General features: G+C 46.1%; 1 protein-coding gene across 1 annotated transcript in view; it reads right to left on the bottom strand.

The window, feature by feature from the left end:
- Window positions 1–480: 480 nt before the first annotated feature.
- Window positions 481–25,444, bottom strand: part of LOC144482161 (NACHT, LRR and PYD domains-containing protein 3-like) — an 89,070-nt gene continuing 64,106 nt past the window's right edge. The window contains exons 8-11 of the mRNA XM_078201375.1: window positions 17,352–17,522; window positions 10,568–10,735; window positions 4,543–4,710; window positions 481–733 (exon numbers count right to left, since the gene is read on the bottom strand). The gene's annotated coding sequence lies outside the window, so the exon portion shown is untranslated. The remainder of the gene's footprint in view (window positions 734–4,542; window positions 4,711–10,567; window positions 10,736–17,351; window positions 17,523–25,444) is intronic.

Raw genomic sequence — 25,444 nt, 5'->3', positions numbered from 1 at the left:
GCCATGTTCACTTCCCAGCAGGGTGACTGGGCGCTGATACTGAGCACGAACCCTGGATGTATTACGCAAAAACATAGGAAGACTGGGTATAATTGTCAGTGTCACACAGACTGTTTTTTTTTCTGTCTGTATATTTGCCCAGTGCCCAAATGGGGAGCTTACAACCCCAGATATCCAGCACTAGCAGGGCTGTGGAGCTGGGCGGATGAGTCTTATGACTCTTTCACTGAGTCTCTGTTTATCAATTGTTCCAAGAATCAGAGCAGCAATGTTTACAGAACAGGCCCTTCGGCCCACGATGTTGTGCCGAGCTTTATCTGAAACCAAGATCAAGCTATCCCACTCCCTATAATTCTGGTGTGCTCTATGTGCCTATCCAATAACCGCTTAAATGTTCCTAAAGTGTCTGACTCCACTATCACTGCAGGCAGTCCATTCCACACCCCAGTTTGTCAACTGAAATATTCAGCGAATGCCAGCAGCAATGTTTAAAAATTGAAATGCTCACTGAATAAGAGCAGCAATGCTTAAAAATTGAGACGTTCTGAGAATGAGAGCAGCGACGTTTATAAATTGAACTGTTCCCAGAATGAGAGCAGCAATCATTATGCATTGAAATGTTCAGGGAGCAAAAGTAGGAATGTTAATAAGTTCCACCCTCAGTCCTGGTCTGAATCCCTGCAGCGACTTCAGCTCATCTCTTCCATTTAAGCTGAATTGATTCCATTCCAGCCTGAAACAGATTCAAGATAAAACATGAAATAAACGGATTGAACAAGTGTAAATAAAAGGAGAATGGAGTTGATGGGATAAATCTTCAGAAGCTGATATGGGGACCTTGTTGACATCTTGACACACAGATCGATTTGGGCATTGTCCCAGCGGTTCAAATTTCTAATGGGGAATTTCTCGGCTGCTCAGCACGCTGTGTGAATGTCTGAGATACATTCGGGTATGTGTGACTGATGATTTCTTTTCAGTGGGCGCTGACCCTGAATGCGAAACGCGCTCCTGCCCACTGTGGTTTCGAGAGCACAATTTCACACTGGCTGGTCCAAAAACAGAATGAGGATTGCTAGAGTGGGCACGAAAATGGGATAAAAGTGAGGGTGTGGGGCTGCCGCTTCTACTGTGCTGCTCTGGGTTGGGGGTATGGGGAGGGTGGGTGGCAGCCGCTGCACAGCTGTCTGAGGGAGCAGCAGAAGTGTGAAATATTAATAGCTATGCAGTAACCATGCAGTCAGAGTCCAGGCAAAACATTCAAATACAAACTTCAGTCCCCAGGCACATTTTTTAAAAATTGCATTTCAGCCTAGACACTTCATTCCCCCTCCTCCACCCCATCAAGGTTGAACCAAGAAAGTAAAGGTTGCCTGGCCCCTCGGTTGAACGTCAACTGTATCGAAAGTAGATGGGCCTTGACAAATTGCATTCAATTGGCCTTTTTTGGGCTGAATTGCCGTCTTTATTGACAACAAGTGTGATTCTTGTTCCTATTTAACGAACGAAGCTTTGTGCTACTGTGCGATGATGGTGAAATCCACACCCCACATCTTTTCACCCAATTGCAGGAACTTTCAGGGTGGGTGGCCGCCCGCACGAGCAAATTCAAATTCTGGCCCAGGGATAGATTGGTGGCACGGTGGTTAGTAGTGCTGCCTCACAGCGCCAGGGGCCTAGGTTCGAATCCCGGCTTGGGTAACTGCCTGTGTGGAGTTTGCACGTTCTTTCCGTGTCTGTGCGGGTTTCCTCTGGGTGGTGCTGTTTCCTCCCACAGTCCAAAGATGTGCAGCTTGGCTGATTGGCCGTGCTAAATTGATTCTAGTGTCAAGGAGGATTAACAGGGTAAATGTGTGAGGTTACAGGACTAAGGCCTGGGTGGGATTGTGGTCGGTGCAGACCTGATGGGCCGAATGGCCTCATTCTGTACCGATTGTAGATCTGTATGATTCTAGATCTGTAGAACTTACCTAGATAGTGACACAGGAAATGTTCGTCAGTGTAAAACCTAAATAAATCCATAATCCGAGTCCCTAACCAGCCCAAATCTGCCTGACTAGCACCCCTCCCCCGCGCCCCACGGCTACCCCTAATCCACTTCAACTACCTCCTCCAACCCTACTTACTTCTGATACCCTGCAACTACCACCATGACCAAATAAAACCACACCACCAGTCCACCCTTCATCCACCTCAACTAGCCGTCCTCTAACCAACGACCTAACTGCACTTTCTATCTGACTGCAACCACGCCTATGTTGATGATCCAATTCCTTGATGATCTAATATGACCCATAACCCCACACTTAAATACCCAACCAGCCTCCTACCAATGAAAATCACCCCGTCAACATCCCCCAACACAACCACCCGAATGCAAGTGAATAGTCTCCTGACCAGGGACTATCTGCACACTGCCCTCACTTTCACCCAACTCACCATCCAAGATTTTGCAACTACCACACTGGCCATCTCGTCATCCGTCAACTTACCATTCACCCACTTACCTTCCTCACCCACCCTATCAACAAACCGCTTCCTTCAACCATCAAATAACATTCATTAATCTGACCATTTTGCAGCCACTGCTGTAAATAGGATCAATGCTTTTTCTTCTCCGCCTCTACTCTGCTCTGATGGAGCTCCCCGGGGTCAGTGTGCTGTAAATAGGGTGTATTCTCTCTCTTCCCCGACTCTACTCTGCTCTGATGGAGCTCCCTGGCGTCACTGTGCTGTAAATAGGGTGTATTCTCTCTCTTCTCCGACTCTACTCTGCTCTGATGGAGCTCCCCGGGGTCACTGATGTAAATAGGGTGTATTCTCTCTCTTCTCCGACTCTACTCTGCTCTGATGGAGCTCCCCGGGGTCACTGTGCTGTAAATAGGGTGTATTCTCTCTCTTCTCCGACTCTACTCTGCTCTGATGGAGCTCCCCGGGGTCACTGCTGTAAATAGGGTGTATTCTCTCTCGTCTCCGCCTCTACTCTGCTCTGATGAAGCTCCCGGGGTCACTGTGCTGTAAATAGGGTGTATTCTCTCTCTTCTCCGACTCTACTCTGCTCTGATGGAGCTCCCCGGGGTCACTGTTGTGTAAATAGGGTGTATTCTCTCTCGTCTCCGCCTCTACTCTGCTCTGATGGAGCTCCTGGCGTCACTGTTGTGTAAATAGGGAGTGTGCTCTCTCTTCCCCGACTCTACTCTGCTTTGGAGGAGCTACCCGGGGTCACTGTGCTCTAAAGAGGGTGTATTCTCTCTCTTCCCCGACTCTACTCTGCTCCGATGGAGCTCCCCGGGGTTATGTGCTGCAAGTACGGTGTGTGCCCTCTCCTCCCTAACTCTACTCTGCTCCAGTGGATCTACACAGTAAGACGTTTAACAACACCAGGTTAAAGTCCAACAGGTTTATTTGGTAGCAAAAGCCACAGCAGCTTTCGGAGCTCTAAGCCCCTACTTCAGGTGAGTGGGAATTCTGTTCACAAACAGAGCTTATAAAGACACAGACTCAATTTATATGAATAATGGTTGGAATGCGAATACTTACAACTAATCAAGTCTTTAAGAAACAAAACAATGTGAGTGGAGAGAGCATCAAGACAGGCTAAAAAGATGTGTATTGTCTCCAGACAAGACAGCCAGTGAAACTCTGCAGGTCCACGCAACTGTGGGAGTTACAAATAGTGTGACATGAACCCAATATCCCGGTTGATGCTGTCCTCGTGTGTGCGGAACTTGGCTATCAGTTTCTGCTCAGCGACTCTGCGCTGTCGTGTAAATAGGGTGTATTCTCTCTCTTCTCCGACTCTACTCTGCTCTGATGGAACTCCCCGGGGTCACTGCTGTAAATAGGGTAGCACAGCGCAGAGTCGCTGAGCAGAAACTGATAGCCAAGTTCCGCACACACGAGGACGGCCTCAACCGGGATATTGGATTCATGTAACACTATTTGTAACTCCCACAGTTGCGTGGACCTGCAGAGTTTCACTGGCTATCTTGTCTGGAGACAATACACATCTCTTTACCCTGTCTTGATGGTCCCTCCACTCACATTGTTTGGTTTCTTAAAGACTTGATTATTTGTAAGTATTCGCATTCCAACTATTATTCATGTAAATTGAGTCTGTGTCTTTATAAGCTCTGTTTGTGAACAGAATTCCCACTCACCTGAAGAAGGGGCTTAGAGCTCCGAAAGCTTGTGTGGCTTTTGCTACCAAATAAACCTGTTGGACTTTAACCTGGTGTTGTTAAACTTCTTACTGTGTTTACCCCACTTCAACGCCGGCATCTCCACACCAATGGATCTACTCAGGGTCATTGTGCTGTAAATATGGTGTCTACTCTCTTTTCTCCCACCTGATTTGATTTGACTCTGCTCTAATGGAGTTCCCCAGCGTCTCTGTGCAGGAGATCTTGAGTGGGAAATGGAGCAGTTTCAGATTGGGAGAATGTTCATGCACAGCGGCAATCTGCTTTGAAAGTTCAGGTCGATTTACATTTTAAAATCCAATTTAAATTTTAATGATTATTTTAAATAACATAAACTCACCCAATCAGTTGTAGACTCCTGCAATTCTGTATGAGGCGGCAGAGTGGAGGGACAGATTGGTCTGTGAATGAGTTTGATCCCAGGTTCAGAATCTTCAGTGACTCATTTGTGCTGAGAGCGGAGGCGAGATCCTCAGTGCAAGAATCTGTGAGAGCGTTTCTATACAGACTGGGGATCAGAGAGAGAGAGAAACATAACATGAATCAGAGTAAATCACAAGTCATTTAAATAATACTGTTAATAACAAAAATAATGAATATTGTGACACATTTGAAAAGCACAATTTGCATTTCTATAGAATGAGGAAATACTCTTAATGTTGAAAATGAAACATCAGTAGTATTAACTGGAAATGCTCAGCAGGTAAATACTGGTGAAGAAAGAAACAGGTTGAAAGTTTGAGCGTTCATTGGAATTGGGAAATGACAGTGAATTGAGGGGTTTGAAGTGACAACGGTGGGTGGCTGTGGCAGAAATGAAGAAAGGACAACATGGAATTACAGGAGTGATTTAGTGACAAAAAAGTGATGATGGGACCAGACCAAATCACAAGGTTCCCATTTCCTTAGTCGGAGTGGCTCGGGAGGGACATGGGATGGTCAGTGGTTTGGGAATGCAGTTTGTGGTGAGGTTGAAGATAATGGCTGTGATTTTACCAGAAGCTCTGAAATCCCAACATGGGGAGTGTGTCCGTGTGGGCAGGATAGGCAGAGCTATGAAGGTGATACTGTCACAGGTGGACAAGTAACAGTTGGCAGGCAGAGGAGCTGTCCACTCAGGCAGCGTGGGCAGGTGGCAGTCCCGGTTCAGACAATGGCAGCACCACCTCCAAGACAGCCAGCAGGAGTTTCAGCTCTGGAGGGGGCAAGGATGGAGCTCTGCTAACTGAATGAAGGGCGTAAATGACAGAATGCAGATCAAACGTTGCCCCTCAATTAATATTGCCTCGCTGGAGGGTCTCCTGCCAGCTGCTCGGGCTCGAATGGAGGTCCTGTTCCCTCAAGATGGGAGGAGATTATCCCATCGACACAGCCTGGCTGGAAGGAGATTGCTGAGGAGGTGCACATGTGTGAGAAAAGTGGTTGCAGTGCGGAAAAAGGATCAATGTCCTGATGTATTCTGACAAGGTGAATACCCTGCTGAGTACAATAACGAGTATTAAATATCGATGAGTATTTCAATTTAATCGTCATAAGTCACATTTTGGTTCTATCGGGGGAGGTGGTGGCATAATGGTATGTTACTGGACTGGTGCCCCATAGTAATGCTCTGGAGTCACAGATTCAACCCTGCCACTGTTAAAGGTGAAATGTGAATTCAATACAACATTTGAATTAACACTCTAATGATCACGAAGCCGTTGTCGATAGTCGTTCAACACTATTTGGTTCACTGATGCCTTTCCTTACCTGGTCTGGCCCACATGTGACTCCAGATCCACAACCGCGAGGTTGACTATTAAATGTCCGGTCAGCGGCAATTAGGGATGAGCAACAAATGCTGGCCCAGCCAGCGACGGCCACATCACATTAACAAACAAGAAAGCACCATCCAAATTATTGTATTCAAAATCCATTGCGTAACTGAGATTCAGGAAAAATGCTCCGGAGGCCTCATTGAGGGGCTTCGAGGGTCACATTCATCCCTTCGTCAACACGTTGGACAACCATGGGCTTGTACACGTGTTAGACGTGTGCGTAACAATTGAAATTTGTGTTTGGAAAGAAAGCAAAGAACACAAGGGAACGAGCCAAGAAGACTGGAGACGTCCAGATTTTGCCATCCTTACACCAAAGGATGATGAGTTGCTGGATCAAGAAAGCTTGGGGGCACAGCGGACAATCGCTGCTGGTGAGATGGTTGTGGAGCTGAGAGTGAATGGCCTAATGAATGGGTACAGGTAGCCTCTTGTGAGGAGAAGTAATAGTTTTTGTGTGTCCAGCACTGGTCACAAAGAGCAGTCTGAAGGATGTTTTGTAATAATAACAGAATAACTAGGAGTAGCAATAGGCCATTCAGCCCCTCGTTTCAGATCCATCATTCGATCGCTTATTGGCTGATCTTACTGTGGTTCACACTTCGTTTCCTAATTGTCCCCTATAAACTTTGATACCCTTGTCAATCCGAAATCTATCTTAACTCAGTCTTGAACATATTCAGTGACCCTGCAAAAACACTTTGAAAATGAAAAAAAAAACATGCATAAGTTCCCCCTTATCCATTCTGCTGGTTACATCCCTCCGAACATCCAACAGCTTTCATAACGTCATGTTAACCCTGACTGATCCTGCAATTGTTTCCTAAGTGTTCTGGTATGACATCTTTCATTTCAGAAGTATAGGATTTGCCCTGCTATTGCTATCAGTCGAACCGGTTTGTAATTTCCATTTTTCTCTGAACATCCATTTTTAAATTGCAGAGTTACATTGTCACTTTCTAATCTACAGGAATATTTCCAGAATCTATAGAAGTTTGGACGATGACCATCAATGCATGTAGTATCTCTACAAACAGCTCTTTCAACTCTCTGGAATGAAGATAATCAGGCATTAAGTCCCATTAATTTCCCGAGTGCAATTTTTCCACTAATATAAACAACTGCCCTTTCCTCATTCACACCAGTCCATTGAAGCTCCATTATTTCTGGGACTTTTAAAACATTTTCCACGGTGAATGCAGACACAAAAGGGCTGAACTTTACAATACAAAATCCAAGTCCAGGACGGGCATGAAAATGGGAGCGGATCAGATCCGTTTTCTGTGTGAGTTCAAATCTGCCATCATCTGCACTCAGTGCATGAATAAACAGTAATGGTTTCTCACCTGTAGATGGAGGTGGACAGGGCTTATGTCATCTGAACGTTGGCTGAGAGCAGGGAAGGCCGTCATTGTGCATGCGCAGGTCTCAAGCATCACAAATCTGTCACTCAGTCTATGCTGCTCTCAGCCAGCCTGAATGGCTGAAACACCGCCTCCCCCCCTCCCCCCCCCCCCCCCCACCCCCGCCATTCCCCACCTACTGCGATGGCACGCGACCAATCATGACCCCACGACCCACCGGGAACAGTACCCTTTCACTTCTCTCCCCCCATGATCGGCCACCCATCTTAACCCTCCCTCACCCCTTAATAGGGTGCCTGACTCCCCCCAACACGATCGCTGGTCCAAGCCCCACCCATGGCCATTCCTGATTGACCCCCTCTCTCTACCACCAATCCCAATGCAGAATACACAGCGGTTCCGCCCTCCCTCCATCTCACAGATCCCAATGCAGAGTGCACAGCGTGTCCCCACGCCCCACCCAACGACTGATGGCGCCCAACCTCGCCGGTCTGCCCCTGCCCCCTTGAAACAGACTGCCGCCTGGTGGACATTGCAAGGTTGTCAGGTTGGTGGTGCCAAGCTGGTACGTCCAAAATGGCACCCCCCCCCCCCCTCCGCGCTCCTTGTCCCCGGCGGCCCCAGGGGACTCAATGGTTTCCACTTCTGCCGGCGTGGGCATCATGCTGGTCACCATTGGTGGGGACTAGCTTTGTTTCTCACCGGAGACAAACTCTCGTCTGAGGGTCACAGAGGAAAATGACCCCGGATATTTTCTTCCTAGACTCATTAATTCAAGGAAAATGAGGTTTAAATGTTATTTTTTTAAAAATCAACCCTGTTCCAGAAATGGCTGATCACGCTGGATATCTGGTACTGATAAGATCGCGAGAGGCGCGAAATCGGGAGTGAACCTTACTTTTCTGCCCTGTCAGCATCTTACCGGCTCGGCCCATGCATCGGCCGGTGCGGCACAACGGTGAAATCGCCCCCCAAAGTAAGTACTTGAGTCTCTCCTATTACTTTATTCGTTTTATACATTTTACTGACTTCGTTTGTGTTGGATCCACATTTGTTTGCGCGAATCTTTTGATATTTATGTTTGTATAAAATCTTTCAGAGTTTGTTTTTAATGTTTCTCACTCGTTTACTCTCATATTCTATTTTTCCTTCCTTGAACTTTCTCTTGCTCCACCCTTGCAGAATTCTCAGCCTTATGATTTTAGCATATCTTCTTTTCATCTAACACAATCCTTGATTTTATTCATCACCATTGGTGGGAACACTTCTGTTGATTTTCATCACATTAAATCAATGTATTTTTGTTGAAAACGCTACACCTTTTACGTACCTCAATGGGAATTCGGATCAATGTGAACTTAGGATATTTTTTTTCGACACAGACACTTTAATTGGCTAAGCTGTCGCAATGCTAACGTGCTATTTGTGCTCCGGATCACTTGCTGAACTGCTTAACAACTTTTAGTCATTGACGTGGCAGGACACCCAGATCCCTTTGTATCAGAGAGTTGCCATCTCTCTCCATTCAATTGTCTAATGCTTTTCTATTCTTCCTGACAAAGTGGACAAGCTCCACCTTCTCACCTTAAAGTCCTTCAGCTAATATTTTTTCACATTAACTTAAATAATCCACAAAGGGATTTCGTCAAGTTATAGCCTCTTGATTCTTTACTTTCCTATCGTTGTATTATCAGTAAATCTTGCTGCACAAATTCGGCCATTTCTTCCAATTCATTGTACAGATAGTAAATATTTGAGGCCCCAGCACTCTCCCCTGAGGTACTCCATTAGCACCAGCTTTGCCAAAATGAAAATCATCCATTTTACACAATACTCTGCTTGTTGCTAGTTTATGGGGAAAATGGTGATATACTGTCAATGTCACTGGACTAGTAATCCAGAGCTTGCGGGTAACGCTCTGAGGATCCGGGTTTGAACGCCATCATGGCAGATGGCGAAATTTGAATTCAATGAAAATCACGAGTTAAAAAGTCGAATTTTCGTCATAAAAAACCTTGATATACTAATGTCCTTTAGGGAAGGCAATCTGCATCATGATTCACAAATATTAGGACTCCTAAAATTCGCTCTATAATGGTCAAACAAACCATTCAGTTCAATTAAACTGGTCCAGCCAATCCACATCACAGTCCAACCACATCCACTGAATAAAATTAAACAATTCTCTATCAATCATGTACAGTAACCATTGATGTGCCACCTTACTGAATACCATGCATTAATCTAAGTTAAGCACACCTACAGGTTCTCCTTGTTTGTTATTTCCTCAAATATATCAAATAGTTCAGTCAAACATGATTTCAATTTCACGTGTTGACTGCATGATTGAATTATCATTTTCTACACTCTGTTCTCAAACATCCCCTTTGAGAGGCGATGGGCTCAGAAAACTATATTTTTTCCTGCTCTCTGTCTCCTTTCTTCCTTGAATAGAGGTGTTTGATTTTTGATTTTCCAAACCACTGGGACCTTGCCAGAATCTAGGGAATTTTGGAAGATCATAACGAATGCATCTACTATCTCTGCAGCCACTTGTGTTAAGACCCTAGTGATAAACTTGTCAAGTTTCAGTTCTAATTGTATTCTGAGTAGGTTTTTCCAGCCGAATGGTTGTGTTTTACGTTTTTACTCCCCATTTACCTCCTGTTTTTCAAATATTCTTGCGATGTTTTCTTTGTATGCTACAGTGAATGAAGGCCCAACATTCCTGTTAACTCTTCTCGTAATTATTTGTTTCCCATTATTAGAAACATAGAAAAGAGGACGATTAGAATATTTGAACCTTTGAGCCTGCCCCACTTGTCAATATGATCAAGAGGATCATATTCACAAGTGGGGCAAGAGGATCAATATGATCATGGTCAATATTAGACTCTTTAAACTAGATTTTTATTGAATCAAATTTCACCACTGGCCATGGTGGGATTTGAACCAACGTATCCGGAGCATTATCCCACGTCTCTGAATTACCAGTCCGCGGACAATGATACTATAGCACGGGCATTTCATTTCCCAGAGGTCAGAGCGAGAAATAACAGGAACCAGAGTAAATGCAGTTTTCCTTATTAATAACTGACACCAACAGTAATGACATCGCTTATTTATACGAATACAAAATATATTCAGTTATTCTAAGTAGAATCTTAAACAGTATGATACTTACTCCAGTTTCTGTATTTTACATTCCAGTTTCTTCAGAGCCATAGACAGTCGGTTCACTCCTAAATTTCCCAGTTTATCACCCAGATTCAGATCTATCAGTGACTGGTTTGTCGTGAGAGCAGAGGCAAGGTCGTTGGCACAAGAATCTGTGAGACTGTTGCTATGGAGACTGGAAATCAGAGAGTTAATAGTAACGGGATCAGTGAACTTCCAGCTTCGTTAAGAATACCATTATTAAAAATAGTGATGTACATTACATCGTGAGACATTCGGGAAACAGACTTCACTTAATAGAGGACAAAATACTATTGATGCTGAAATTCTGAAATATAAGAGCAATATGCTGGGAACTCTCAGCATGTCATGCAGTATCTGTGAAGTGAGGAACAGAGTTAGTTTCAGTTCAATTAGCTTTCATTGGAGTTCAATTAGCTTTCCGTAGTGCTTGGAAATAGCAGGGAATTATGTTGTTTTAAGTCACAGGGAACTGGGGATGGATGGATGACGAGGAAAGATCAAAATGGAAGCGCAGGAGTAATTAAATGTCAAAAACGATGTTTTTCTTTATTCATTTGTGGGTTTCCTCCAGGTGGTCCGGTTTCCTCCCACAGTTCAAAGATGTGTGGGTTAGGTTGATTGACCATGCTAAATTGACCCTAATATCCGGGGGATTAGCAGAGTAAGCATGCGGGACTACGGGAATAGGGCCTGGGTGGGATAGTGGTCAGTACAGACTCGATGGGCCGAATGACCTCCTTCTGTACTCTAGGGATTCTATGATTCTATGGCATGGGCATCACTGGCTGGCCAGTATTAATTGCACATCTCCAGTTGCCCTTTTAAGACAGTTGAGCGTCAATAAAATTGTTGTAGCTCTGGAGTCACATGTCGGCCAGACCAGGTGAGGGTGAGAGATTTCCTTCCCTAAAGGACATTGATGAAATAGAAAAGTACAGGATCCCCACGTCCTTACCCTGAGTCACTCGGGAGGGAGATTGGATAAGCGGTGGCCCCGGAGTGATGCGATGCGGTTGAAGATGATGTTTGAAAAACGTTTTTCACGCTGCCAGTGGTTGGGGTCTGGAATGCACAGCCAGGAACTGTGGTGGAGGCAGATTGAATCGGGGGAATTAGATAAATATTTCAATAGAAGCAATGTTTAAGGAAACGAGGAAAAGGCAGGATAAGGATACAATTCATCATGTTCGTTTAGAGAACTGGTGCAGACAAGATGGGCCAAATGACGTCCTTTGGCACCGTAACAATTTCATGACGGTAAAAGCTTGAGATTCACCGATATTTCAGGGACACAACATAGCAAGCGTGGTAGAATGGGTGGCGGTGGATCTCTATAGACCCCCATAGCAGATATGTGGATCAAACCCTCGATATTAGCGTCATTCTTCATCACACTCCAGACACCGAAATGACTGAACTAGCCAACTCCACACTTTAACCAGAACCGGTACTTTAGTATCTGAGAGGCGAGGATGCCATTCTCTCCAGCAGCACAAGCAGAATCATAGAATTGTTGCGGAGCAGAAGGAGGACATTCAGCCAATGGTGTCTGCACAGAATCTATGAATGAGCAGTTCACTAAGTGTCATTCCCCCACCTTCCCTTCATAACCCTGCACATTCTTGCTTTTTTCAGGCAACAATCCAATTCCCTTTGGTAGGCTTCAGTTGAACGTGTCTCCACCACACTCACAGACAGAGCATTCCAGATCTTAATCATTCACTGCAGGGCAAGTCCCGTTTCAGGCAATACTGACAACATATTTAAGGGCAGCCAGCAGCGCTTTCAACGGCAGCAGCTCTAGAGGGATCAGTGAGGGAGCCCTGGTAACCCAACAAAGGACTGACATGGCAGGAGACGATAAAACTTCAATTCAAAGATACATCCATGGGAAGTCCTCCTCAAGGCTGCACGGGTTCAGAGTGAGGTCCAGTTCCCTCAGGAGATGATCTGCCATGTCAACCCAAGCAGGCCTGGGTGGAGATTGCCAAGACCTGAGCAGATATGAGGTATGTGTTTGCAGTGAGGCAGAAACATCAATAACCTTGTGGTGATGTGGCTCCTTTGAGGAGCGATCTTTTCAAGGTCACGATCGGGTCGGTCCCGAAGGAGTGGCTGGACGGGAAGCTGAGCCAATCGGGAGCAAAGGCACGCGTCCTGGGATGGGGAGGAGCCTCAGTCGAAGCCAGGGAGGAGGAGAGTGTAGTCGTGTATTGCGGTTACGTCAGGCCCTATGTAAAAAATATTATTTCTAACCAGTAATTACTTGACGCCACAATGATGTCACCTCCGATATTACTACACTAGCGATGAGGTAAAATATTCTTATTCATCAGGAGGTTGCAGTGCGCAGCTAGAGTGGGAGGAGAGTGAGGGTCGAAGCTAAGAAGAGACATTTACAATGCCTTTCATCGGAACGATTGAGCCATTTTCCATCATTGGAAAACTGGGGACAGCATATCAAAAGGGTGCATTATTCCTTTGCCGCTAATGAGATCGTTGTGGAGGAAAAGCAAAAGGTGATACTGCTCACAGTTTGTGTCCAACACATTTCAGGTTAGTGAGGTATCCAACATCGCCTGATATTAGTCATAAGTCTTTTGACGAGATCGTCGAAATGGTGAAAGATTATTTTAACCCTCGACTTCCTGTTGAGGCAGCAATTTCATTTTGCATTCCAGCAGCCAACGGAGACTCTCTCCAGTCTGATTGATAGATTGAGAGGGTTGGCAGAGTACTGCGGAGTCTGCACCTTCTCCCCGTGTCTGCGTGTGTTTCCTCCGGGTTCCTCCCATAGTCTAAGATGTGCTGGTTAGGTGTACTGGCCATGCTAAATTCTCCCTCAGTGTATCCGAACATGCACCGGAGTGTGATGACTGGGGGATTTTCACAGTAACTTCATTGCAGCGTTAATGTATGCCTACTAGTGATACTAATCAATAAACATTAGCCTTAAACTTTAAAATTTGATGACCAAATGCTAAACTAGCAGCGGGCTTTAAGTACACAAATTTCGATTTCAGTCGCGCCAACTAGCAGCTCGAGTTGGATGAAGATTCCCAGCAATTAGTTCCTATCAGCGCCCACAAAGAGATAAACAGTACACATGTTTACCCTTTGGAGTCTCATCAGCCAGTACTATTTTCCATCGTAAAAAGAAACAATTATTGCTGGGAATTCCTCAAGTAGTGGTGTTCCGGGATGATGTCCTAATTACGGGAGCACGCCCTGCAGAGAACAGGGCAAACTTAGAGGCAGTTCTCAATGGTCCGTTTGAAATGAGAGAAAATGTATTCTCCAGGCAGATGAAATTACAGATCTCGATTTCAGGATAGACACCAAATGTCTGTATCCTTTGGAGGATATCGTTGAACCCTTAAGAATGTAACCATGGCTTAAAAATATATCGGAGTTAAAATCCTTCACAGGAATGGTGAATTATTACGACAGATTCTTAGAAAACGTGTATAGAAGTTCAGCACCACTTCAGCTTTCGATGAAGCAACAGTGCTGGAAATGGGAAGAAGCAGAAAAAGAGGCATTTTCAAAATTAAACAAAGCCTTACAGTGTCATCGACACATTTTTATCCAACCAAACCATTAGTATTTAGCTGTGATGCATCACAATCCGACGTGGGAGCAGTCTTATCCCACACGATGTCAGGTGTAACAGAGAGCCAAATCCCATTTTTGCCACGAACGTTATCAACTGAAAAATGTGTACGTAGATTGACAAAGAAGCATGGCGGTAATTCATGCAGTGAAGGAAATTCATCTATATATATTTGGTAGCCATTTCCACATAGCATCAGATCACAAATAATTGACGGGTTTATACCAAAAAGATAAACCAGTGCCAACAATTCCGTCTGTGAGGCTGCAGAGATGGGGCATATTGCTATCTGCGTACAGCTAGTCTTTCCAGCATAGGCCCGGGACGTAAATACCGAATAGGGACATGCTCGGCCACCTCCCTATGCCACAGGCTGTGCCGTCAACATCTGTACCACAAGCAATACTGTCAGTGCTGCGCCGAATAGAAACCTTACCGGTCTCAACTACTCATATAAATATTTGGACCAAAAGGGGCCCGGTGTTATCAAAAGTAAAGAGGATTGTGTCACAAGGATGACGTTCCGATAAGTCAGAGCAAATCAGACCATACCTGTAGCAGAGGATGGCGAAAACAAGTCAGGATTGGCGTGTTTTTGTTTTGGGCAGGCTCGTGTTATAGTGCCACAAGGGCGACAGCTATTATTACACGAATTGCATGACACAAGCACTGGACAAAGTAGGATGAAATCACTCGCTTGAAGTTATAATTTGTGGCCAGGCATCGATAAATCGAAAGAATAGCCAGCCAGTGCATGAGGTGTGAAGACCAGGAGTCATTGCCACCACTAACAAATATACATACATGGGAGTGGTTGGGACAGTCGTCGTCAAGACTGCATGCACAATTCACAGGACAGTTCATGGGGCTTATTTCATTGTGGTTGATGCTCATTCTGAAAAACTGGATCAGACTTCTTGCCGAAGTACATGGTCGCCACATAAAAAAGCATATGGATCATCTGAGGAAGAGAGTGGCAGGGATACGGGAACCCAGCAGGTGTGTCCTGTGGTGGACTTGCGTTTGCCAGTTGCTGATACAGCGATTAGTGTTTTTAATGTAGAGCCGAGGCAACCAACAGTTTCCAAAGCAGACGCGGCAGCCGCTACTGAGGATGGTAACTGGTCCCACAACACCAGGTTAAAGTCCAACAGGTTGTGGAGATGCTGGCGTTGGACTGGTACAGGCTGCTGGTGGGCACATCATGGCTACTGAGGAGGTTGTCCATCCCGGATTGATGCATTTGCATTGTGCGTCTCCACCCAGATTCTTTACTGACCAAAGGACCCAGTACCGAGTTGCGACAAATCTCCAGAGTCTGGAAGTCTCCAGATCAAGTCACTTTGTGATGAGTTTTCTCTGGGATGTTTCTGGTGTAATCTTGTGTCATGCAAGCCTATGTTTCATGATGCAACTTCTGGTCCATTCACAGGCGGTCTCAGGAGTTTGTGGTTTTGGTGGGAGGGTGGTGCGAGGGAAGGTGCGTGGCTCCTTTAAGGGGGCGATATTTTGAGTATTGGGCTTGATACTATGGAGAGGCCAGGCGGGAAGCTGAGCCAAATGGGAGCATGGTGGCACGTTCTGGGACGGGGAGAAACCTCCGTTGGAGCCAGGGAGTAGAAGAGAGTAATTATGTTAGACACTTAGCTTATATATTTATGCCTATTAATGTTAACGAATCATTCATTGTGAAGAACACAAATTCCCTTTACTTCAATATATACCTGATGACTTTATTATATAACTGATCTGTTCTGACAAGATGAGTGAAGCAGCTTATAGAATTTAATGTGAGGCATTTGTGGTCAGATCTGAATGGAAGTGAAATTGGTAGGAAGGTTAACCCCAACCAGACTCTGGCAATATCCAGCCATCTGCATGGACTGTCCGAGACAAGTCAGCCTCGCTGTGGAGGGTCTCAATCAGTCAGAGGTACACTGTCAGGATGAAGCGGTCGCGTGCAGGTGGCATCCCTGTTGAGACATGATGGACAGTCAGGCTGCAACCAGCCTAGCCTAGTGTGCGTCTTTAATGGGTGAGTAACAATGGAAAGTTATGCGTGTGTACAAGCGAGCGCACAACGTCAGGGAATGAACTAAATATGGTGGTAGCGTTCAGGTCTTGCCACCCTTGCGTCCATATAAGGCAGCTGAGAGACCTGGAGACAGACTGGGAAATTGCTGACAATAAGAAGGGCTGTGGGGCTGACAGTGAGTGTTCGAATGGATGGACACAGGAGGCCCTCTAGTGAGCACAAAACGTACAGCATGTGTGTCCATCACTGGTCACAAGGAACAGCCTGAAGGACGTGTTGGATTATACATCGTCTCTATTCAGTCTTCTTTCTCTCACAAACCAAGGTCTGTGCGACTGGATGACAGTTGTACCCCTCTGAGCAGGTGAAGAAGTCCTCAGAGGGTACACCCGTCACATTCTTCCCCCAAACTTTCGGCACAAAAATGTGTGGGATTGACATCCCATTGCCTTGGGATCAGAGAGAGAAATCACAGGAGTCAGCGAAAATGCAGTTTTTGGTATATGAGTTCCGATCCCTGGGATGTCATAGATTATTACAGCACAGGGAGAGGCCCTTTGGCCCCATCTCCCAAGAGACTCCCCCAATTGCCCTGACTGCTTGAATACAACCCCCCAGACTACACCCCAACTCGCTGACTCATACTCACACTGTACTGTCTACACCCCTCTGCCTAAATGCACCCTGAACTCTGCAAAACTGCAGTCATGGTTCCTTACGTTAAACTTTCCTGCCCGTGACTGAAGGGCTCTCGAACCCTCTGCGCTACACATTCCTACCTGACCCGATTCAGAAGATGGGGCGAGAAAGATAAGGCCGCATTTGAACGTCAATAGCTGGGTGTGGAGTGACAATCTGACTGATTGTCTCTGCACAGCTCTATCCCTGACACTGACAACAATGATGTGGAGATGCCGGCGTTGGACTGGGGTAAACACAGTAAGACGTCAAACAACACCAGGTTAAATTCCAACCTGTTGGACTTTAATCTGGTGTTGTAAGACTTCTTACAGATAATAATGGACTGTGTTTATTTATTATTCTAATAATAGGGTGTGCAATATACCATTAGGTATCTCATTATTGTTTTAAAAAAATGTCACGGAGTTTGACATTTACCTCAGTTTCTGTATTTTACAGTTTGGATTCCTCAGAGCCGCAGACAGTAGTTTCACTCCTGAATCTCCCAGTGCATTCTCACCCAGGTTCAGATCCCTCAGGGAGGGGCTTGTACTGAGAGCGGAGGAGAGATCCGCAGCACAAGAGTCTGTGAGAGCGTTTTTTTCCAGCCTGCAGAATCAGAGAAAGGAAAAAATCTGGAATTAGTGTAAACCTCAGCGTTCTTAAGAATAAGATTATTAACAATAATAAAATACAGCGTGAGGCATTCAAGAAACAGTTCAGTTCATACAGCAAGCAAGATACTATTGATGCTGTAAATCTGAAATATATATTTATGTGCTTATGGAAGAGAGCACACACAACATCAGGGAATACACCAAGAGTGGCTGTGTCCAGGCCGTGTTTTCCTTATGTCAATGGAAGATGATGTGGAGATGCCGGCATTGGACTGGGGTAAACACAGTAAGAAGTTTAACAACACCAGGTTAAAGTCCAACAGGTTTATTTGGTAGCAAAAGCCACACAAGCTTTCGGAGCTCTAAGCCCCTTCTTCAGGTGAGTGGGAATTCTGTTCACAAACAGAGCTTATAAAGACACAGACTCAATTTGCATGAATAATGGTTGGAATGCGAATACTTACAACTAATCAAGTCTTTAAGAAAGAAAACAATGTGAGTGGAGAGAGCATCAAGACAGGCTAAAAAGATGTGTATTGTCTCCAGACAAGACAGCCAGTGAAACTCTGCAGGTCTAGGCAACTGTGGGGGTTACAAACAGTGTGACATGAACCCAATATCCCGGTTGAGGCCATCCTCATGTGTGCGGAACTTGGCTATCAGTTTCTGCTCAGCGACTCTGCGCTGTCGTGTGTCGCGAAGGCCGCCTTGGAGAACGCTTACCCGAATATCAGAGGCCGAATGCCCGTGACCGCTGAAGTGCTCCCCAACAGGAAGAGAACAGTCTTGCCTGGTGATTGTCGAGCGGTGTTCATTCATCCGTTGTCGCAGCGTCTGCATAGTTTCCCCAATGTACCATGCCTCGGGACATCCTTTCTTGCAGCGTATCAGGTAGACAACGTTGGCCGAATTGCAAGAGTATGTACCGTGTACCTGGTGGATGGTGTTCTCACGTGAGATGATGGCATCTGTGTCGATGATCCGGCACGTCTTGCAGAGGTTGCTGTGGCATGGTTGTGCAGTGTCATGGTCACTGTTCTCCTGAAGGCTGGATAGTTTGCTGCGGACAATGGTCTGTTTGAGGTTGTGCGGTTGTTTGAAGGCAAGAAGTGGGGGTGTGGGGATGGGTTGTTTGAAGGCAAGAAGTGGGGGTGTGGGGATGATCTCTACTGCCTCCCGAAGATACACAAGGCAAACACACCCGGCCGTCCCATCGTATCGGGCAATGGGACCCTGTGCGAGAACCTCTCCAGCTATGTCGAGGGCATCTTGAAACCCATTGTACAAAGAACCCCGAGCTTTTGTCGCGACGCGACGGACTTCCTACAGAAACTCGGCACACATGGAGCAGTTGAACCAGGAGCGCTCCTTGCCACAATGGATGTCTCGGCACTCTACACCAGCATCCCCCATGACGATGGCATTGCTGCAACGGCCTCAGTGCTCATCGCCAACAACTGCCAGTTTCCAGATGCAATTTTACATCTCATTCGCTTCATCCTGGACCACAATATCTTCACCTTCAACAACCAGTTCTTCATCCAGACACACGGAACAGCCATGGGGACCAAATTCGCACCTCAATGTGCCAATATCTTCATGCACAGGTTCGAACAAGACTTCTTCACCGCACAGGACCTTCAACCGATGCTATACACTAGATACATCGATGACATTTTCTTCCTTTGGACTCATGTTGAACAATCACTGAAACAACTCTATGATGACATCAACAAGTTCCATCCCACCATCAGACTCACCATGGACTACTCTCCGGAATCGGTTGCATTCTTGGACACACGCATCTCCATTAAGGACGGTCACCTCAGCACCTCACTGTACCGCAAGCCCACGGATAACCTCACGATGCTCCACTTCTCCAGCTTCCACCCTAAATACGTTAAAGAAGCCATCCCCTACGGACAAGCCCTCCGCATACACAGGATCTGCTCGGATGAGGAGGATCGCAACAGACACCTCCAGACGCTGAAAGATGCCCTCATAAGAACAGGATATGGCGCTTGACTCATTGATCAACAGTTCCAACGCGCCACAGCGAAAAACCGCACTGACCTCCTCAGAAGACAAACACGGGACACAGTGGACAGAGGACCCTTCGTTGTCCAGTACTTCCCCGGAGCGGAGAAGCTACGGCATCTCCTCCGGACCCTTCAACATGTCATTGATGAAGACGAACATCTCGCCAAGGCCATCCCCACACCCCCACTTCTTGCCTTCAAACAACCGCACAACCTCAAACAGACCATTGTCCGCAGGAAACTACCCAGCCTTCAGGAGAACAGTGACCATGACACCACACAACCCTGTCACAGCAACCTCTGCAAGATGTGCCGGATCATCGACACAGATGCCATCATCTCACGTGAGAACACCATCCACCAGGTACACGGTACATACTCTTGCAATTCGGCCAACGTTGTCTACCTGGTACGCTGCAAGAAAGGATGTCCCGAGGCATGGTACATTGGGGAAACTATGCAGGCGCTGCGACAACGGATGAATGAACACCGCTCGACAATCACCAGGCAAGACTGTTCTCTTCCTGTTGGGGAGCACTTCAGCAGTCACGGGCATTCGGCCTCTGATATTCGGGTAAGCATTCTCCAAGGCGGCCTTCGCGACACACGACAGCGCAGAGTCGCTGAGCAGAAACTGATAGCCAAGTTCCGCACACACGAGGACGGCCTCAACCAGGATATTGGGTTCATGTCACACTATTTGTAACCCCCACAGTTGCCTAGACCTGCAGAGTTTCACTGGCTGTCTTGTCTGGAGACAATACACATCCTTTTAGCCTGTCTTGATGCTCTCTCCACTCACATTGTTTTCTTTCTTAAAGACTTGATTAGTTGTAAGTATTCGCATTCCAACCATTATTCATGTAAATTGAGTTTGTGTCTTTATATGCTCTGTTTGTAAACAGAATTCCCACTCACCTGAAGAAGGGGCTTAGAGCTCCGAAAGCTTGTGTGGCTTTTGCTACCAAATAAACCTGTTGGACTTTAACCTGGTGTTGTTAAACTTCTTACAATGGAAGATGAGTCAGTGATCCATAGTCATAGAGCAATGCAGCACGGAAACAGGCCCTTCGGCCAGACCAGTTCATACCGACCAGGTGCCCTCCCAGCTAGTCCCAATTGTCTGCATTTAGGCCACATCCCTCTAATCCTTTCCCATGCACGTACTTATCCAAGTGCTGTTTAAATGTTGCTATTGAACCTGCCTCAACAACTTGTTCGTGCAGCTCATTCCTTATACGCAGCACGCTCTGCGTGAAGAAGTTGCCCCTCAGTTCCCATTTAATTCTTTCCCCTCTCACCTTAAACCTATGCTCTTTAGTTTTCAATTCTCCTACCCTTGGAAAAAAAGGCTATGCGTTCATCCTATCTCTGCCCATCATGATTTTACACAACTCAATAAGGTCACCCCTCATTCTCTTACGTTTCAAGGAAAAAAGCCCTAACCTTGCCAACCGCTACCTATAACGCAGGACCACTCGTCTTGTCAACGTCCTCGTAAATTTTATTTCCACTCTTTCCACTTTATCAACGTCTTTCCTGTAATATTGCGACCACTGCAGTACAATGCAGTGCGGCCTCACTAACGACTTATAGAACTGTAACATAATGTCCCAACTCCTCTACTCACTGCCCTGACTGATGAAGGCCAGTATGCTAAACTCCTTCTTCACCATTGTTTACCTGTGACGCCGATTTCAATGAACTATGTCCTTGTACTCCCAGGTCCTTCTGTCCATCAACATTCCTCCCGTTCACGTATAACTCTTACCCTGGATTGACTTTCCAAAATGCAATACCTTACACTTTCTTGTCGTGAAATCCATTTGCCAATCCTCAGCCCGCTTCCCTCGCTGATTAACATCGCCCTGTAATTTTTGATTATGCTTATCGGTATTAACAATACTTTCTAATTGAGTGTCATCTGCAGACGTACAAACCATGCCCTGTATATTCACATCCAAATCATTTACATAAATTACGAATAATAACGGTCCCAACACCGAACCCAGGCACACCACTAGTCATAAGCCTTATGTCCGACAAACAACTTTTGACCATTACCCTGTGCTTCCTACCATCGTGCCAATATTGGACCCAATTTGCTAGCTTCCCCTCACTCCCATGGGACCTAACCTTACAGACTAGCCTGCCATGCGAGACCTTTTGAAAGGCCTTGCTAAAGTCCATATAAACAAAATCTGCTGCCCCACCCTCATCCATCCTCTTGGTTACCTCTTCGGAAAAGTCTACAAGATTTGTCAGAAATGACTTCCTATACACAAAGCCATGCTGACTATCCGGAATCAGACCTTGGCTATCCAAATGTTGATAGGTCTCAGAATTCCCTCCAGTAACTCACCCACCACTGATGTCAGGCTCACCGGCCTGTAATTCCCTGGCTTGTCTTTGCTATCCTTCTTAAACAACGGAACTACATTAACCATCCTGCAGTCTTCCAGAACTTCACGAGTGGAAAGAACAGAGGCAAATACCTCTGCAAGGTCTTCTGAATTTTTTCCCTAACCTGCCACAAAACCTGAGGATGCACTTAATCAGGCTCAGGGGATTTATCCACCTTAATGCGCTTTAAGACTGCAAATGCCTCCTCCTTAATAGTGCTGCAGCTGGGATACGTGGAAACTGGATGGGCAATCGTTGATCATGAGATGGGTTGTAGATCCCAGATAGACTAAGTAGCTGAACACATGGGCACAGCAGAGACACTGACGAATCCAAATTCTGGTGAATGTGTGCTCACCATTGTTCAGATGGAGTTTCAGGTTAGCAACTTTCTGAAGGACATGTTGGAATGTTGATCCCTCTCCAACATTCTTCCGTCTCTCTCACAAATCAACAGCTGTTCTAGACAGGAGACAGATGTCCACCTCGGAAGAGTTGGACGGAAGCACAGAGTGGAATCTCGTATTATTCCCCCATAACCTCTACTGCAGCAGATCATGCCTCGTACGATTAGCAGATGGTTCACAATCTGGCAATACAGGACAGCACAGAGAAACGCGAGCTGATGGAGGCAGTAATAGCTGAATTCACTCACACTCTCGAGGAGACAGGGCATTGCCACCTTCAGGAAGATGAAATGTGGCTGGAGTCTTGAACAACGCAGCAGATACTGGAGCTGCAGCGTAAGGTATTTTAACATCCCGTGGAGTTTACAAAGGCTGTGTGTATCCATACACAAAGGATGATGGAGTCAATCCAGGCCAGCAGTGTTACCAGTTTTCATGAATGAGCACAAATGCCATTCCCCATCGAGAGAGTGATGACCTCATGGAGAGTTACATCCAGCATATCATCCACAGGAAATACACATGAACCTGCATGTTCTCACCACCTCAATAAACTCTGCAGAGCAATGGCTGGGAGAGTCACTGTCTGTGTGGAGTTTGCACATTCTCCTCGTGTCTGCGTGGGTTTCCTCCGGGTGCTCCGGTTTCCTCCCACAGTCCAAAGATGTGCGGGTTAGATTGATTGGCCAGGTTAAAAATTGCCCCTTAGAGTCCTGAGATGCGTAGGTTCGAGGGATTAGTGGGTAAATATGTGGGGGTAGGGGTAGGGCCTGGGTGGGATTGTGGTCGGTGCAGACTCGATGGGCCGAATGGCCTCCTTCTGCACTGAAGGGTTTCTATGAATTTCTATGAGAGAGGTAAATTGTGCCTGATGTTACTGTCAGGTCCTCTGACCCATCAAATGAGCATTGAGGGTCCAGTTTGCCCTGAATGTATGGAGGAGCAGCTGCCTGCAGCATCTCGGACACTTTTCAGGATGCCTCTGGTGTGCTCCGCTCTGACCATGACACCAACACTTCACAAAGCTGCGATGACAGAGACAACTCCAGTTTCTGTACAGAAGGTCCGCAGTCTGCCGGACTCTTCCCTGACTCAGGCAACAAGGAGGACAACAGCCACGTCATTGGGGGATCCCTTCTCTGTTCTATGGGGTTCCTTATCTTGCAGCGTCTGGTAAACATCCATATCCTCATTATAGAAGAGTCATTACACTCAACGACATCCCCATCTTTCAAATCTTCTCCCCTTGTCCATTCAGGTTCTAGTGAGCACAGCACAGTACCAGAACATTCAAGACATTCGATGAGTATATTGAAGGGCTCCACTCGATTAATCCAGGCAGGAACACGTTAACTTCAGAAATCCTCTGGCCTGTTCAATTGTGTCTCAAGTTGCCCTGTAGTAGCTGCTGTACCTATCCGCTGTGACTCTGTTTAGGTTACACACAGACACAATTACCCATCTCTTCAGTGGGTAGCGCTTGTCTTTCTTAATGCTTTCATGAGATGATGGAGTCATTGGCAAAACCAAATCTTGTAGGCAATGATTACCCTCGAGAATCATAGTTTCCCTACAGTGCAGAAGGAGGCCACTGGGCTCACCGAATCTGCACTGACCACAATCCCATCCAGGCCCTACTCCCGTAAACCCACACATTTACACTGCTGATCACCTGTCACTAGTGTCAATTTAGCATTGCCAATCAATATAACCCACACTTTATTGGACTTCAGGAGTAAACCTTAGTACCCGGAGGAAACCCAGTCAGACATGGTGAGAATGTGTAAACTCCACAGAGACAATGATCCGATGCTGGAATTGAATCCGGGTCCCTGGCGTTTTGAGGCAGCAGTGCTAACCACTGTGCGACTGTGCCATTCCAAATGGTGGTGAGTCCTACTGGAGTTGAAAGCAAGCGGAGAGGTTTCCGTCACACTGCTGAGTGTGCCTTCTGGGCGGTGGACATGCATTTGGAACACAGGAGAAAAGTTATTTGTTCCTGAATTTCCAGAATCTTAGCTCCTCTTGGAACCATAGTTTTTACATTTCAGTGTTTGGTCAAGGGTTACAGTGAGATCCCTACCACCCAGGATGTTCATGCTGGGGGTGAGGGGAGGAGGAGGGGGCTGGATTTCAGAAATGGCAACGCCATTGAACGTTGAGGGGGTGGTGGTTTGATTCCCTCTTGCTGATAATTGGCTGATACTTGTGCAGGGAATCAGTTCTGAATTTTGCTCCGTCCTTGCTGATATGGACATGGACAACTTCAGTCTCTGAGGTATTGTGATTAGTACTGAGCATTGTGCATTCATCAGTGAACACCCTCACTTCTGACCTCATGATGGAAGGAAGGTCATTGATCAAAAGCTGGAGGTGGTTGAGGTGAGGACATTATCCTGAGGAACTCATGCAGTGATGTTCACAAAGCATTGGAAGAATGACACTGTTCTGATGAACAAGAGTACACAGATGTGACAGTAATTCGCGAGATTGGATTTGCCCTGCGTATTTCCGCATTGTGAGGTAGATACAGTGTTTTAGCTGTACTGGAACATCTTGGCTAGGTGAAGGCCTAGTTCTGGAGCGTGGGTCGTGAGCTCTTGCTCACAGGGTACAGTGCCTTCAATCATTTCTTCATATCGCAAAGTTAATTGGCTGAATTTTGGCATCTGTAATTTTCAGCGTCTCAGTAGGAGGCTGAGATTAACCATCCACTCTGTACTTCTGGCTGACGATGGCTGCTAATTGTTCAGTCTCGTCGTTTGCACTGATGTTCTGGGCTCCCTGATCAGTGGCAATGTTGATATTTGTAACATGTTAGAGGCACGTGTATCATTACTGGCATGTCGAACAACATTCATGAAAAGATGCGGCAGGACTGCAGAAGTTTGATCTCAGCCATGGTTTTGGTATGATTGAGCTCGGTCTATGATATGTTGTTTCGGCTGTTTGGTATGCAAATGGCCATGTGCTGTAAACGTCTGCAGTTTCACACCTCATTTTCAGATATATCCAAGTCTAAGTTATTCAAATACGAAAAGAAACATAGTCGCACCAACACTGCA

The sequence above is a fragment of the Mustelus asterias genome (genome assembly GCF_964213995.1).
Source record: "Mustelus asterias chromosome 26 unlocalized genomic scaffold, sMusAst1.hap1.1 SUPER_26_unloc_5, whole genome shotgun sequence".
Taxonomy (NCBI): domain Eukaryota; kingdom Metazoa; phylum Chordata; class Chondrichthyes; order Carcharhiniformes; family Triakidae; genus Mustelus; species Mustelus asterias.
This window is presented reverse-complemented; position numbering and strand designations above follow the sequence as displayed.